The sequence below is a fragment of the Trichosurus vulpecula genome, chromosome 1, assembly GCF_011100635.1.
Source record: "Trichosurus vulpecula isolate mTriVul1 chromosome 1, mTriVul1.pri, whole genome shotgun sequence".
NCBI classification, from domain to species: Eukaryota; Metazoa; Chordata; class Mammalia; order Diprotodontia; family Phalangeridae; genus Trichosurus; species Trichosurus vulpecula.
The window spans coordinates 414,223,484-414,240,423 of NC_050573.1; the positions used below are offsets into that span (position 1 = coordinate 414,223,484).

The 16,940-nt window shown below is 36.5% G+C and overlaps 1 pseudogene; it reads left to right on the forward strand.

The window, feature by feature from the left end:
• The first annotated feature begins 440 nt into the window (after positions 1–440).
• Positions 441–16,940, forward strand: part of LOC118839199 — a 48,353-nt pseudogene continuing 31,853 nt past the window's right edge.

Consider the following 16,940-nt stretch of genomic DNA (forward strand, 5'->3'; position numbering starts at 1 on the left):
AAACAAGGGGGGAGGGGCGGAACCAAGATGGCCGCATGAAGGCAGCGTTTTACCGGAGCTCTCTCACAAGGTCTGTCAGATTCCTATAAAAAAGTGAATTTGAGCAGATTTGAGAGAGTTAGAAACTGCGAGCAGTCTACGTGGGGCGAATCTCCCAGCCGGGAGAGTCTAAAAACCCGAAGGCATGAATCTGTAGGCTCAGAGAGTGCTTGGTGCGAGCTGCTCCAGACCAAAGCGGAAGCGGCGGGCTGGGAAATACACATGGGAGACAGGCTGGGAGAAAGCTGGGCGCCCAAAACTGGTGGAGATCCCCAGGACCCCCAACACAGGACGGCAGTCTCTGGAAGCGATGAGAGGCAGCGCAACACCACCAACTGGGAAATACCAAGTCCTTTCTCTTGCAGCCCAGAAACTTGGTTTTTGAACTTCCGGGAGACGTAATGGCCAGGTAAAGAGCTCTAATACCTCCCCTCCCCACCCAGAGAATTCCTGGGCGGGGGGGAAGAATGCTGGAACTGAGCAGAAAGAAGTGGGGCTTCAGTGGTCAAATAGTAGAAGTTCATCAGTCCCAGAGGGGCAGAATCGGCAGGGGTCAACACCAGGAGCCCAGACGTAATCTTGCTCCCCCAAGGGAAGTGCCAGACATCAGCTCAAACAACAAACAGCTGAGACCATTGCTGAAAAGCAAGTGTTGGAGAGCACCCGTAGGGAGTGAGACATCAGGGAGCCAGACCCCTCCCCCACACCTCAGGAAAATGAAGGCTATAATTCTAGACTCACAATCCCCAGAATAAGAAATCTGGGACAGAGAGCCCTGAGGCCCCAAGGTAGAAATTCGTTGTAAAGCCAGGAAAAGGCAAACCAACAAACATGAAGAAGAACACAAAAAAACCGAGGACAATAGATTCTTTTTATGGAGACAGGCAGGATTAAAATACCAATATGGAAGAGGACAGCAATGACACTGTAGATACATTGGATACCTCAAAAGGTAATATGAACTGGTCTCCAGCCCCAAAAGCATTGCTGGAAGAGCTAAAGAAGGATTTTAAAAACCAAATTAGGGAGGTAAAAGAAAACATTGAAAAAATGGAAAAGTCCCTAAAGAATAAGATTGGTAAATGGCTATGGAGATTCAGAATCTAGAGAGAGAAAATGACACCCTGAGAGGCAAAATCAACCAATTGGAAAAGGAGACTCAAAGGCAAAATGAAAACACTAATTCAATAAAAATTAGAGTTGAGCAAGTGGAAGCTAATGAATCTATGAGGCACCAAGAAGTAGTAAAACAAAATGTAAAGAATGAAAAAATAGAAAAAAATGTGAAATATCTGATTGGGAAAACAACTGACCTGGAAAATAGATCCAAGAGAGACAATTTAAGAGTTGTTGGTCTACCGGAGATCCACGATGAAAAAAAGAGCCTTTACAGTATCTTCGAAGAAATTATCCAAGACAACTTCCCAGAGGTCCTAGAACCAGAGGGCAAAATAGTCATTGAAAGAATTCACCGATCACCCCCTGAAAGAGATCCCAAACTGAAAACACCAAGAAATATTATAGCCAAATTTCAGAACTATAGACTAAAGGAGAAAATACTGCAAGCAGCCAAAAAGAAGCAATTCAAATATCGTGGAACTACAGTAAGGATCATGCAGGATCTCTCAGCTTCCACATTAAAAGACAGGAGAATTTGGAATATAATATTCCGAAGGGCAAAAGAGCTGGGACTACAACCAAGGATCAACTACCCAGCAAAACTAAGCATAATTTTTCAGGCAAGGAGATGGACATTCAATGAAATAAGGGAATTCCAGACCTTCCTGATGAAAAGGCCAGAACTCAATGGAAAATTTGATCTCCAAATACAAAACTCAAGAGAGACATAAAAAGGTAACCAGGGGGAAACCCCCCACAAACCTTATTAACCAATAAGGGCAGGTTGTCTGTATCTTTATGTGGGATTATATCATCATATGTATGTTTTATTTATATACATATATATGTCAGTCTTGAGAATGGTACAGCTATTATGACAATTGAAAGGGATACACATAGATTGTGAATGCCTGTATAAATTAACTGATGTAAAGATAAAAAACATAAGTAAGAGATGTAAAGAGGCACAAAAACATTATAGTAGAGGGAAAGAAGGGAGGGAGAAGAGCAGTATTTGAGTGTCACTGTCATCTGATCTGGTTCAAGAAGGGAATAACATACCCTGATAAGTTTAGAAATCTAATTTGACCCACAGGAAGTAGGAGGGGAAGGGGGGAAAAGGGGGTGGTCAGAAGGGAGGGGAGAAGTAGCAAATGGGAAACGGTAGGATAAGGGAGGGGAATAAAGAGGGAGGGTAAACTGAGGAAGGCGGTGGTCAAAAGCAAAACTTTGTGGAGGAGGAGAAGGGGAAAGGGAGAAATAAAAGCATTAATAGGGGGAAATAGGATGGAGAAAAAGACACAGATAGAAATCATAACTCTGAACGTGAATGGGATGAACACGCTCATAAAACAGAAGCAGATATCAGAATGGATTGAAAACCATAATCCTACAATATGCTGTTTGCAAGAAACACATTTGAAGCAGGGGGATACACACAGGGTATAGGTAAAAGGCTGGAGTAAAATATATTGTGCCTCAGCTAAAGTAAAAAAAGCAGGTGTAGCAATCCTAATTTCAGACAAAGCAAAAGTAAAGATAGATTTAATTAAAAGAGATAAGGAAGGACATTATATCCTGCTAAAAGGAACCATAAACAATGAAGCAATATCATTGTTTAACATATATGCACCAAGTGGTAAGGCATACAAATTCTTAGAGGAGAGGTTAAGGGAGTTACAGGAAGAAATAGACAGCAAAATTATAATATTGGGAGACCTCAACTTCCCCCTTTCTGAACTTGATAAATCTAACCTCAAAATAAATAAGTTCAGTAAGAGATGTAAAGAGGTGGGTTCATGATTTAGGAGTAAAAGTTGATACTCTAAGTAATTTGGGAAAGAAAGGAATAGTTTACTTATCAGATTTGTGGAAAAGTAAAGAATTCATGACCCAACAAGAGATAGAGAGCATTACAAAATGCAAAATGGATAATTTTGATTATGTCAAATTGAAATGTTTTTGTACAAAAAAAGCCAATGCAACAAGAATTAGGAGGAAAGCAGAAAATTGGGAGAAAATCTTTGCAACTAGTATCTCTGATAAAGGCCTCATCTCTAAAATATACAGGGAGCTGAGCCAAATATATAGGAATACAAGCCATTCCCCAATTGAGAAATGGTCAAAGGATATGAACAGGCAGTTTTCAGAGGAAGAAATTAAAGCTATCTACAGGCATATGGAAAAATGCTCTGGATCACTGCTGATTAGAGAAATGCAAATCAAAACAACTCTTAGATACCACATCTCTCCTGTCAGATTGGATAAAATAACAAATCAGGAGAATGATAAATGCTGGAAAGGATGTGGGGAAATTGGAACATTGTTGCATTGCTGGTGGAGTTGTGAGCTGATCCGGCCATTTTGGAGGGCGGTGTGGAACTATGCCCAAAGGGCTATAGAAATGTTCATACCCTTTGACCCAGCAATTCCACTTCTAGGGTTGTATCCCAAAGAAATCACGCAAGCGGGAAAAGGACCCATATGTACAAGAATATTTATAGCGGCCCTCTTTGTGGTAGCCAAGAATTGGAAATCAAAGGGATGCCCATCAATTGGGGAATGGCTGAACAAACTGTGGTACATGAAGGTAATGGAATACTATTGTGCCATAAGAAATGGGGATGATGCAGACTTCATAACAACCTGGAAAAACCTACATGACATAATGCTGAGTGAGCGGAGCAGAGCCAGGAGAACGTTGTGCACAGCCACAGATATATGGATTCCGTGAGGACCAACCCTGACAAACTGCGCTTTTCTCCGCAACCTAAGGGGCAAGGACAACTCCAGGGGACTCACGATGGAGAATGCTATCTTCATCGAGACAAAGAACTGCAAAGTTTGAATACAGACTGAGGCACACTACATGGTCGCCTTTTCTGCTTCTCTTTAGTTTTTGTTTTTGGGGTTTTTTTTTTTTTTGGTTCTGTTTCTTCTTTCTCATGATTCATTCCATTGGTCAAAATTCTTCTCCACGAATTGACTAGTGCATAAATTAATTCAATGCGAAGTTATACATGACAGTTAAATGAGACTTCATGCCATCTTGGGGAGGGAAGGGGGAGGGTGGGGAGAAAAACTGGAACTCAAAACTATGTAGAACCGTGCGTGGTAAACTAAAAATAAATAAAGAAATTTATTTTTTTAAAAAAAAATGTGTTCATGATTTAGGAGTAAAGGCTGATACTATAAGTAATTTGGGAGAGCAAGGAATAGTTTACTTATCAGATTTATGGAAAAGAAAAGAATTCATGACCCAACAAGAGATAGAGAGCATTACAAAATGCAAAATGGATAATTTTGATTATGTTAAATTGAAAAGATTTTGTACAAAAAAAGCCAACGCAACAAAAATTAGGAGGGAAGCAGAAAATTGGGAGAAAATCTTTACAACTAGTATCTCTGATAAAGGCCTCATTTCTAAAATATACAGGGAACTGAGCCAAATATATAGGAATATAAACCATTCCCCCATTGAGAAATGGTCAAAAGATATGAACAGGCAATTTTCAGAGGAAGAAATTAAAGCTATCTATGGACATACGAAAAAATGCTCTAAATCACTACTGATTAGAGAAATGCAAATCAAAACAACTCTTAGATACCACATCTCTCCTGTCAGATTGGCTAAAATAACAAAACAGGAAAATGACAAATGCTGGAAGGGGTGTGGGAAAATTGGAACATTGTTACCTTGCTGGTGAAATTGTGAGCTGATCCAGCCATTTTGGAGAGCAATTTGGAACTATGCCCAAAGGGCTATAAAATATTCATACCCTTTGACCCAGCAATACCACTTCTAGGGTTGTATCCCAAAGAAATCACACAAGCTGGAAAAGGACCCATATGTACAAGGATATTTATAGCGGCTCTTTTTGTGGTAGCCAAGAATTGGAAATCAAAGGGATTCCTATCAATTGGAGAATGGCTGAACAAGCTGTGGTATATGAAGGTAATGGAATACTATTGTGCCATAAGAAATGGGGATGATACGGACTTCATAACAACCTGGAAAAACCTACACGACATAATGCTGAGTGCGCAGAGCAGAGCCAGGAGAACACTGTACACAACCACAGATATATGGATTCCTTGAGGACCAACCCTGACAGACTTCACTCCTCTCAGTAACACAAGGTGCAGGTACAACTCCAAAGGACTCACAATGGAGAATGCTATCTACATCCAGAGAAAGAACTATGAAGTTTGAATGCAGATTGAGGCACACTTCATGCTCACCTTTTTCTCTTCTCTTTTGTTTTTGTTTTTGGGTTGTTTTTTTTTGTTTGTTTTTGTTTTTTTTTTTTGGTTCTGTTTCTTCTTTCTCATTATTCATTCCATTGCTCATAATTCTTCTCTGCAACTTGACTAGTGTATAAATTAATTCAATGCGAAGTCATTCGTGGTAGTTATATGAGATTCCATGCCATCTTTGGGAGGGAGGGGGGAGGGAGGGGAGAAAATCTGCAACTCAAAATTATGTAGAACCATCTGTTGTAAACTAAAAATAAAAATAAATTAAAAAAAAGAAAGGAATAAACAAACAGGTGGGTGGATGGTGTTGGAATATAAGGTTCTCCTTAGTATGTTTAGGTATGTACAAACAAGAAGGGTAAGATTAGCCATTGAGATTGCTGTTACCGGCAAAGCAAAGACAATAGGAGGCCAAATAGAAACAAGAAGAAAAAGAACAAAGAAAATAGGAGGTAGAGTTGAAAGCAGAGAAGGAGACCTAAACTGGATTTTCAGAAATTTATTAGAATGAAAAGAAAAGCCAGAGAACATTAAATTAGAGAAGGGAAAGAGTAGGAGAAGGAATTATGAAAAGCCATCTGATGATGCTTGAGAGAAAAGAAGCTAGATTTCAGTGGCTGGATTATCCAGATTACTCATTCTACTCCTCCCCCTCAAAAAATTTCCCTAGAGACAGTGAATGAGAGACTATCCCAGGGTAATAAGTAGAAAAAGAGCCTTGTTCCAGCTAAGAAATTGGGAAAAAAGATCTAGAGAAGAGAATTATTGTGTTTCCACTGTGGATAGGCAGGGTATTTTAAAATTGAGTTTCTTATGATGAAAAGGGAGAATGCCTGTTTCTAAAGTGAATGAAAATGTGTATATTCTAAAAGCAAGGTATAGTGTTGCAATAATTAAATTTGGAGTCTATAGCTGGCTATGATATCCAAATATGTCACTTATGAAAGCCCATACTTGTTGACCTTAGGCAATTTACTGTACCCCAGTTTTCTCATCCGTAAAATGTGAAAATTTGAATAGATGACCTTTAAGTTTTCTTCTGTCCCTAAAATCTAGGATTCTATGAATACAACTTCAGGAAAGTGATAAATGTATGATGATTATTGTGAACCCTTCTACCACTACCTTGAGCCCAAATGCATTGAAAGGCTGCCTCTCTTGCTTTTATCTTTATTTGTATACTTCTGAGTTGTTCTGTTAATAATCACTCCAATTTTAAAATGTTATTAAATAGCACTTACCAATAATTCTGCAATACCTTTGTGAACAAACGGCACTTTTAAGGTACGAATTGTGCATTATGTGTCCTAATAAAATGTGTGGGCTGATTATCATATTTTTAGTTAATCAACATGCAACTATTTAAGTTTTCACAAATGTAAATAACATTGGAAAAAAGCTTTTGCCAAGCTGTGGGCTTTTTCAAAAAAGACAAATCCAGAAAAAAGGCGGGGGGGGAAGCTTAGGGAAAAGGTGCTGGTTTTATTGTTAATTTTCTTTCCTTTTTATTCCATTCCTCATTTTAACAAATATGTTGCACTGATGTCTTTTATCACAGTTATTTCAAAGCACTCTGTCCAAGTTTGACATCTCCCTTTTGAGAAAGAAAAGCAATGAAGAAAAATGTCTGATATAGTGATGACATCTGACAAGTTGTAAAATATTCTGCCCTTTCTCTATGCATCATTATTTGATGTCCCAATTACTCAAAGTTCAAATTCCTTTTAGTGAACTTTTAATTTCAATCATTGTAGGTTCTTTGTATATTCTTCCCTTGATTTCACTTATTTTCTTCTGTATCAGTTTATATAGATCTTCCCATGTTTCTCTGAATTCCTCATATTCCTAATTTCTCCAAAATAACATTCCACTCTATTAATATATCACAGATTTTTTTCAGCCATTTTACAATTTATGAGCCCTCTTAATTTGATTTGATTTCATTTCAATTCATTCATGTCTGATTAAGTGCCTACTATTTGCTGGGCTATTTTCTAGGCACTGTGGATATAAAAGGAAAAAAAAATAAAATCATCCTTGATAGCAAGGAGCATTCATTCTTCCCCCTTTATTCTCTACCACAAATAGAACATCTATGTTCATTTTAGTACATCTTGGATCTGTGTTTCTGGCATTGACTTTCTTGGGTTGTATACCCAATAGCAGAAATTCTGGGGAAACAACATAGATGATTTAGTCACTCTTCTTGCTTAATTGCAAATTCAATCCATGATGTTGAGCCAATAGCCAATAAAAGTGCTTATCTTCTCAGAGCCCCTCTAACATGAACTGTTCTTATCTTTCGCATCTTTACCAATTTTCATGGACTTGAAACCTCATAGATATTTTATCTTGCATTTCTTTTTACCATCAGTGATTTGAAGCAAAGATGATCATGTATAGTTTTCAATTTTTCATTGGAAAATTACTTGTTTGTATTCTTTGCCCCCTTATTGATTAAGGAATTACTCTTGATATTTATATAAAGGTATATGTATACATATATAATATGTTTAGTATATACTGTATATAATTGACTTATTGTATTTATATTTTAATTCCTTAAATATTTATTAATCATGCTTTTCTATGTTACTGATCTGCAACTGAATAGAAATCACTTAATCACCTTATAATTCAATCTCTAGATGCATTTATACATGAGGTAGGAGATATTTTAAAAGAATTGCACTAGAGTTCCCATCTAAAAGTATTCTTTGATTACTCTTCTATGTAAGACTTTGTTACATTGAGCATCTTCTATTAATTAACACCTCTTTTCAGGCCCTGAAGCATCTACATTGTACCAAATAATTTATTTTGGAAACCCTGTTGTAGCTAAGTTCTGTTATAATAAAATTTCTCAATGAGTTGAATGCTTTTTTTAGTTAGCATACCCTACGTGCCATTATCACATTTTTAACTATTCTGAATCACTGTCATTTTGGCATGTAACAATTATATTGATGATTGACATTCATATGGCACTTTAAGGTGGGCAAGGCAGTTTACACACACTCTCTCATTTGAACCCCAAACAGTTATTTCTTTTTAGTAATACTTACAAAAGTTTACTAGTTCTGACTATGGAGGGGAGAGAGAAGCTTATGACCTTGCACAGCTCTGCCTCATTCAAATCCAATTCACTTGCAAGTGAAGACATCACCTTCTTTATAACATTGGTCCTCTTCGAGATTGATGAACACCAACACCAACAACATTAATACCCTTATCAAAGAAGCCCTTGAATCACATATTGATTACTTTTGTAATCATTTTGCATACATGGTAGATTAGGCATCTGGTTGGCACAATATTGATGGTCTCTTATTAACCTTGTTCAGTATTAGTAATATCCAAGAAGTTTTACAAACCTTTGATATCACCCCCTCCTTTATATACCTTATCTATTATTTATCCCTCAACATCCCATATATTTCTATCACCTCCAGAACATATCTTCTCTATATAGATTTGGCCCAATATATCTGCCTTACCTGTCTTTGTGCTTTCTACTTGTTACAGATAAGCACATCTGGGAATGTGATATTAGGATCCAAGTGTGGTGGATCAAAAGTCCTTGGTGGAGAAAATTTCTTTTTTTAATTTTTTGCAAATCTTTGTTTTTTTCATTTTTGTTTTGTTCGTAGTTCTCCCATTTACCTGTCCATAGATGACTGCTCAATTAGATTATCTCAGCCATTTACTTTTAAATTGGTATTACTTTCCCCTGCTCTCATATCTGCTTTATGACATGACACTACACATAATCATCCATCACCCTTCTACTTGTAATTGTACAAATACATTTATATTCTTACCAAGGTTTGCCTTTGGCATCCATTACTCTCTGTCTGGCAAGTAAGCCAGATATTTGCTGAGTAGGTGGTTTCTAAGATCTTTGGGCTAATAGTTGTTTACTTACTTAGATTGTTTCAATTTCTGGATAAAATCATCATTTTAAGTAATTGCTTTTGGTAAAGAGGAGCTACACTTAGGTGTTTCTATGCTGTTGAATAGCTAGAGATGTTATCAAATCTATTGAAACAAAGGCCTGGTTACTCAACATTAGTTATGACTGACCAGGAATAAATTCTGATGGAGCTTTGATTACTCATTAAACAGGTGCTGCTCATTAACAAAGTATTTATATTAAAGATAAAACTGATGAAAATACTTATTTTAGGTTGTTTCACAGTAAATATTGATATTCATTGTTTCAAATGGAAGTGTATTACTTTTCATCTCAGCCTCTGACTCCTTCTTCAAGAACTAAATCCACAATTGTAAATAGCTATTAGCCAAGGTAAATAACACATATTGAACAGTTTATTTCTTGTGGGATATTGAATGAGTTTTACACACAGCTAGTTTCCCATGGATACGTTTGGATAATTGTCTAAGAATTGATCTTTTAAGTATTTTGATGGAATGATAGACTATATTGTTGGTAATAATGACCACCTTATAAAGTGTCTTTGAAACAACCATTAATTAGCTTCATTATAGCCTACTGTTCAGTTTCCCCGAATAGCTTATGCAAATGATGAAACTCTAAAAGATTTTTGTATTTTCTGACAATGAGATTTTTGAAAGTAATAAGTGTGGCAAATTTCTGACAGGAGCTACATTTCTTTTGTTGAAATTTGAGAAATGAATAATCCAAATACGAGAATTTATTTGGCCGTGAAGGGTTTTCCTTTTGGAAAGCTTTGAAAGCCCAAAGTAAGAAAAAGCAGGCTAAAAGAAGCTTCAAGTTTGATTTGCATCTTAAGAACAAAGAAACAAATGAAAATTGTCTTTATCTATTGTCTTTATCTTCTCTGTTATTGTATGCGGTATCCTTCTATAATCTTTTCTTGTAATGAGACTTAATAGCTGCTGTTTGAGATATTAATGGAAATTGTCACAGACAAGGGAGATATTACTGCATCTAATGAACTAAAGTAAGACTAAAAGGGGGAAAGGGAACAATAAGTAACATCTGAACAAATAAAAAGAATTTTACTTGTTTCTCAAATGTAACCCTTTAGATGACACGTACAGAAAATTCAAGAATGGAAACATGTTACTAGTCAGGTTTTTACAATATATTTCATGGGAAGGGGGGAATATTTGAGGTTTCTTTGTTGGGGAAATTGAAGCCCCTAACCATAAGGAGGAGCCATTATGACTGCAATTTTGCCAATTACCTAAGAGATGACTTTTTTGGTACCAAAAGCATGAGTCAGATCATTAGGATGGTTGGCATCTAAGAAAAGTACATTTTTTCCACAGGATAAACTGCTGAGATTCAGGTAAATTAATCGGTAATTGTGTAAGGAACAACGTAGAAAATCGCAAATGGACTAACGTGGGTTTTGAACTTATTGAATCTTTGTGGGAAATTTCCAGAGTAATTAAGCCATTGCTATCTGTGGCATTATTTACCATTTGTTTTTATTTTTTTATGTTGGCCATTGAACTTTCGGAATCTCAAATTCCTCTGATATCTATATAAAGTAATTTCATAAATGTACCCTTTACCTTCTCTTGTTCCTTCAAAGCTGAGCACTGAGCTACTACATTTCAAGTGCCACTATAGTGCCACCTAATTAGATGAAGGATGTCCAACTGATCTGTCAAGCTGAGAATTATGAGATTGGTGCATAAGTTACGATTATGTCCAGAGTTTTTTAGGGCATTCATTGGGGAAGAAATTGTAAATAACACCATCTAAACCTCCTGAGAATGAAGAAGTATGCCAGGTTCCTGCCAGAATCACATTTGATGCCTAATTGAGCCAGGGGTTGTTAAAATGTCTCCTTTTTACGTGCCTGAATAATGTTGAGCTGATGAACAGATTCCATTTTAGTTTTGGGGCATCCACTCCCTAACAAAGAATATTTCCTTCTGATTTAATTTACTTTTATAAATTCCAGGTTGACCTTAGCCAAAGCCCAGACTATGAATGCACAGTGGCCTTCGTCTCTTTGATAAATCTGTGTGATGATTTATATCTAAATTGTGTGCTTGATGTAGACACAGCCCCCAAAAGGGTTGATTTGTTAGCTAATCGGTCTTGAAAGCTGCATTCCATTTTAATCAGGTATATCAGTGCATGAGAAAATAACAATAAAAAGAACCCATTCCAACACCTTCTTTTATTCCCTCCTACTTTCAGACATGTTGTATAGCATTCCCTAAATTTTTAGACTGTTGATGCTGATCCCATGCTTAAGCAGAAAGACTTATTTTTTTTCTTCAGCTGTGGATATTACAAACAGAGATTAGTGGCCTCTCACTTCAGAGCTGTCAGTGTAAAAGTGACATAAGCTATTAACATTCTATTGTAAGTGGCCAGAAGCTTCCTTTGGCATTCTTGTCAAAAGGCCACTAAAACCCCCAGTTTGTGCTGTTTTCACAAAGATAATCCATTCCTGTCTTCTTTTGATTGGTTAGTGACATTCAATCTGTCATATTTACTAATGATCCCACACAACTCCTGAATCTTTTCCACTTAAAAAGGGGTTGGGGCGGAGGAGTGACTAAATCCTCAGTCAGGTTATCCTGCTCTCCAGGATAGCTTAGGTAACATCTTACTTTGTGGTAAAAAATATACTTGAAATACAGTAAATGCAATGGATATTTTGGTAGAATCTTGGATCAATTCTAGCCACATATTGTTAAACTAAACTAGCTCACTATATTAAATTTTCCATTGAAAAAATTAAAAATAAATTTACGAGATGAACAAGATGGATAGAATCGCATTTTTTTTAAAAGTCCATGATTGGTAAAACAATGTTTTAATTCGAACGTTAATGAATTTAATGACTATCCTGAAACTTGGAAGAGTAGAACAATAATACACTTGAAAACTATTTCTAAGAGTATAATGATATAGGTAATACTTTTTGGCTTTTTAGTTCTATTTAGGAAATAATTTCCTTTAATCTCCTACCACTGATTTAATTGCCACAGTTACCAGTCTATTTCAGTGTTGAAATTTTCCTACTAATTTGGTTCTATACAGTATAAAATCTCTAATTTTAGATTAAATAGCTTATGAGATCAGAATAAATATTTCATTATCAGAGATGATACTTGTAAATTGCTTAGTACAATGTCTGGCCCATAGTTGGCACTATATAATCATATTCTTGTTCTTATTCTTGTTATTTCACCCATAGAATAGGCAGAGATATTCATCATACCTTCCTTTAAATCTTCCTTTAAATACGACTTTCCAATAATACTGGACTGTGCAAGCAAATCATAAACTCTTTACATAATAACAACAATAAAATAACAATTATATGTCATATCCTTGTGACCAGAAATTATAGGAGAATTATCCTTAAGGTACCCAGATTTATTTATTAATGCAAATAGTGCAAGAAAATGGTAGAAACAATGAATGAATGTCATTACTGGTCACAAAGAGTTAGTACATTTTGAATACCTAGAAAGACACAATTAAATGTTGAGGCATAGACGCTGGAAGTTAATTACTCTTCAGAAGCTAACCGACGACAAATTCTTGTATTACAAATAGACTTCAAGAGAATTTGACAAATAAAATGCAGTAGCACCAAAGTATGATGACAAAGTTACCCACAATCAAATGGACTTAACATCAACGCATATTCATTTAAGAAAGATGATTTTAATAGATGTTGCTAAATCAAATGCTTACAATTTCCAAACTAGGTGGAATGAAAAGTTGTTAAAATATAGAGATACAACAGAAGAAATCATAAACATGTAGGAAGAGATTGAAATAGATATATCCTATAGAATTGTTCCAAATATGCTTTCAGTAAAGCTACACAAGATGAGTAAATGTCCTAATACTTTTATTTGATTAGAAAAGACAATCACAAAAGCCTAAGAGCCTGATAGTGAAATGTCCCTGGATCATTTCAATCTAAATTCCAACCAAAAAATATGAAGGATAACTGTTGCTGTTGTTGATTACGGTGATGACAAAAATAACAAAAATAGTAACTTTTGTAGCTTTTAAAAAAATAGGTGGTATTCAGTTGTTTGATTTGTAAGCTATTTAGTTACTTTTTCTGGGTATTTTGCTTTTTATATTTTAATTTCCTTATTTATTTTAAGCATTTTTCCATTTTAAATTTTGAGTTCTAAATTCTCTCCCTCTTTTCCACCACTCTCCTATCCACTAAAAAGGCAAACAATCTGATATCGATTATACATGTGGAACAGTGCAAAACATAATTCCACATTACCCATATTTCAAAAACAAGAAAACATGAGAAAATCATATTACAACTTATACTCTCTCTGGTGGTGGACAGTGTTTTTTCATTACAAGTGCTCCGGAATTGTCTTGGGTCATTGTTATCTCTCAGAGTAGCTAAGTCTTTCACAGTTGATCAGCATTACAACACTGCTGTTACTGTCTTTTCAGGTTCTCACTTTGAGTAAGGCAATGCCCATTCAATGAAAAGGCCTCCTTAAGAAGTTAAAGAAGGGATGGCCCCTTTAATCGAAACTCCCCCCCCAAAAAATCAAACTGGGAGGGAATGACCCTCAGGGTTCCTGACCAAAAGAGAAACAATTACTATTTGGTATTTACATTCACTCTGTGCTAGGAGACCAGGGACCTATTGTCCAGTCTATTAACTCCAGAGTGAATTGGGTTTAAGACTTGATATTTGAGAAAGAAATCTAGCCATTAAACCCAAAGTTAAGGAGGCAGCCTTCAGTCATTGAAATGGAGCACAGAGAGGAGGCAGCGGCAGAGGAAGAGGCAGGGGCAGGGACAGGGGCAGGGGCAGGAAACACAGGTACAGGCAGAGGCAACTCATCGGTAAGACCTTAGCCTGAAAGGGCCAAGGCCTCGCAGTGCATTCTGGGCCATCTCCAGTCACCCTGGTGAATATCAGACCACTGGACCTAGATGGCTCTGGAGGAGAAAGTGAGGTTGGTGACCTTGCACAGCCCTCACACTCAAATCAAAGTCAACTGCAAGTCTTGTCATCACTTCTCTGATATCATGGTCCTTTTCAAGAATGAAGAACAAAGACAACAACAACAACGACAAACAGTTACTGTGAACAATGATCTCCCAGTTCTTTCCACTTCACTTCACCTCATTTAATAAAGGTGTTGCTATGGTTTTCTGAAACCAACCCCACAATAGTTCTCAATCACAATCATATGCTACAACTAATTCAGCTCTTCACCAACTGATGACCATCACCTCAATTTCCAGTTCTTTGCCACCTCAAAAAGAGCTGCTATGCATATTTTCGAATATATAGGTCTCTTTTCTTTTATCTCTCTGGTATACAGACATAGCAGTGGTATTGCTGAGTTAAAGGGTAGACGCAGTTTTTATAGCTCTTTGGGCATAGTTACAAAGCGCTGTCCGGAATGATTTGACCAGTTCACTACTCCACCAATAATTCATCAGTCTGCTTATTTTGCTCTCATCCCACCCAGCATTTGACATTTCTGATAGGTGTGAGGTGATACCTCAGAGTTGTTTTAATTTACCTTTTCCTAGTCAATAGTGATTTAGAAATTTTTTTCATATGATTATAGGCAGCTGCCTATTTACATCCTTGAACTATTTAATAATTGGGGAATGGCTCATATTTCTATAAACTTGACTTAGTTTTATTCTCAGTGTGTATTTACAAAATGAGGCCTTTATCATAGATATTTACTGTAAAATATTTTTGATAGTACTCCATTTTCTATGGCACCATTTAGCAAAATCTAGTTTCACTTATTATCTATTTTATTTAGGTCCATTTTTGCTTCTGCTTTATTTGAGATCATGATTGCTACTCCTGCCTCTTTTTGGTTTACCTGAAGCATATCAGTTTTTGCACTAGCCCTTTATTTTAATTCTCTGTGTGTCTCTTATAAACAACATATTGTTAGATTCTAGATTTAATTCATTCTGCTGTCCACTTCTGTGTATTTCCCTCCATTCTGTTTTCTTCCATTACCTCTCTATCTCTATCTCTGCCTCTACCTCTGTTTGTTTCTGTGTCTGTGTCTGTGTCTGTGTCTGTCTCTGGCTCTCTCTCTCTCTCTCTCTCTCTCTCTCTCCCTCTCTCTCTCTCTCCCCCTCTCTCTTTTCCTGTCCTTCCTCAAAAGTCTATTTTGTCTATATTAATCATTGCCTCTCTTATTCTGACTTCCTTTTTATCATCCTCTGCCCCAACCTATATATTTCTATATTTCTCTTATCCCTTTCCCCTCCTATTTCCTTTTGGGTAAGTTACATTTCTCCACACCACAGAGTAAGTATACACACACACACATGCATGCACTTATGTGTATATACACATACATATGTATGTATATATGTATGTATGTATGTATGCATGTATGTATGTATGTATTGTAAGTGCATGCATGTGTATATTGTTGTTTATAGTAGAGAAATGCCTATGGGCAAAGTTGGAGTCCTGAAGACCTCAGTTCAAAATCCAACTGAGATACTTACTATATGATTCTGAACAAGTCACATAATTTCTCCAGCCTCAGTTTCCTCATCTGTAAAATGGGGTTAATAATATCATTCTCTTTACAAAGTTGTTCTGAGAATCGCATGAGATGAAGATTCTATAAGATCCTATTTCGACATCTCTGGCAGAAATCAGTCAGTTACTCAATAAGCACTTAAAAAGTTCCTGCTACGAGCTGGGCACTGTGCTAAGTAAGCACTGGACATACAAAGACTAAAATGAAGCAGTCTCTGCCTTCAAGCAGCTTACATTCTAATAGTATATTATGATATACATAATATATCCAAAATAAGCATACAATTTTTGAAGGGAAGGTACTAGAAATGAGGTAGTGAGTGAGGGGGAGAGGCATCAGCAAAAATTCCACATAGAAGACTGTGCTTGGACTGAATCTTGAAAGAAACTAAGGATTGATTTCAAGAGGCTGAGGTGAAGATGGAGTGTATTCCAGACAAAGAGAGCAAAACTGAAACTTATTCATACCTCTAAAACCAAAAAAGTTCTCTGATGTACCTATCCCCACTATTTTTTACCAAGACAAGAGTTGTTCCTAAGGCTGTGGCTAAAATACCTATGACCAATTGTCCTTTTGGCAAATGGCTTGAGGGTGGGTCATGATCCTAGCCTGCGCCCTTGGAGTAGAAGCTCTAGTAGGTTGAATTTGGCTGCAAAGGCTTTGAACATAGTCTTAGCAACATATTTTCTACCTGTCATCTTAGTGAAGCTTAGTTAAACATAGGAAGCTTGCATTATCAGAAGACTGTCCATGCTGACACATGAAATTGCCCATTATCCCATGTGGCTTTATTAGTGGGCAGAAAAAGAGGTAGAGTGTGCTAAGGTTTATACAGCTTTTAGATTGTGTAAAAACTAATCTAACTGTTGGTGTTCAAACTGTGATCTTTGCTGAAAGGCCAACAGGTTTTTGTATAACTGAATGAACTCAAAGATATCTTTATTGACATTCTGACTAGAAATGAAATCAGAAGCAAAAAAAATAGCAAGTAAATTGAAAGAAGGCTAAAATTTTCT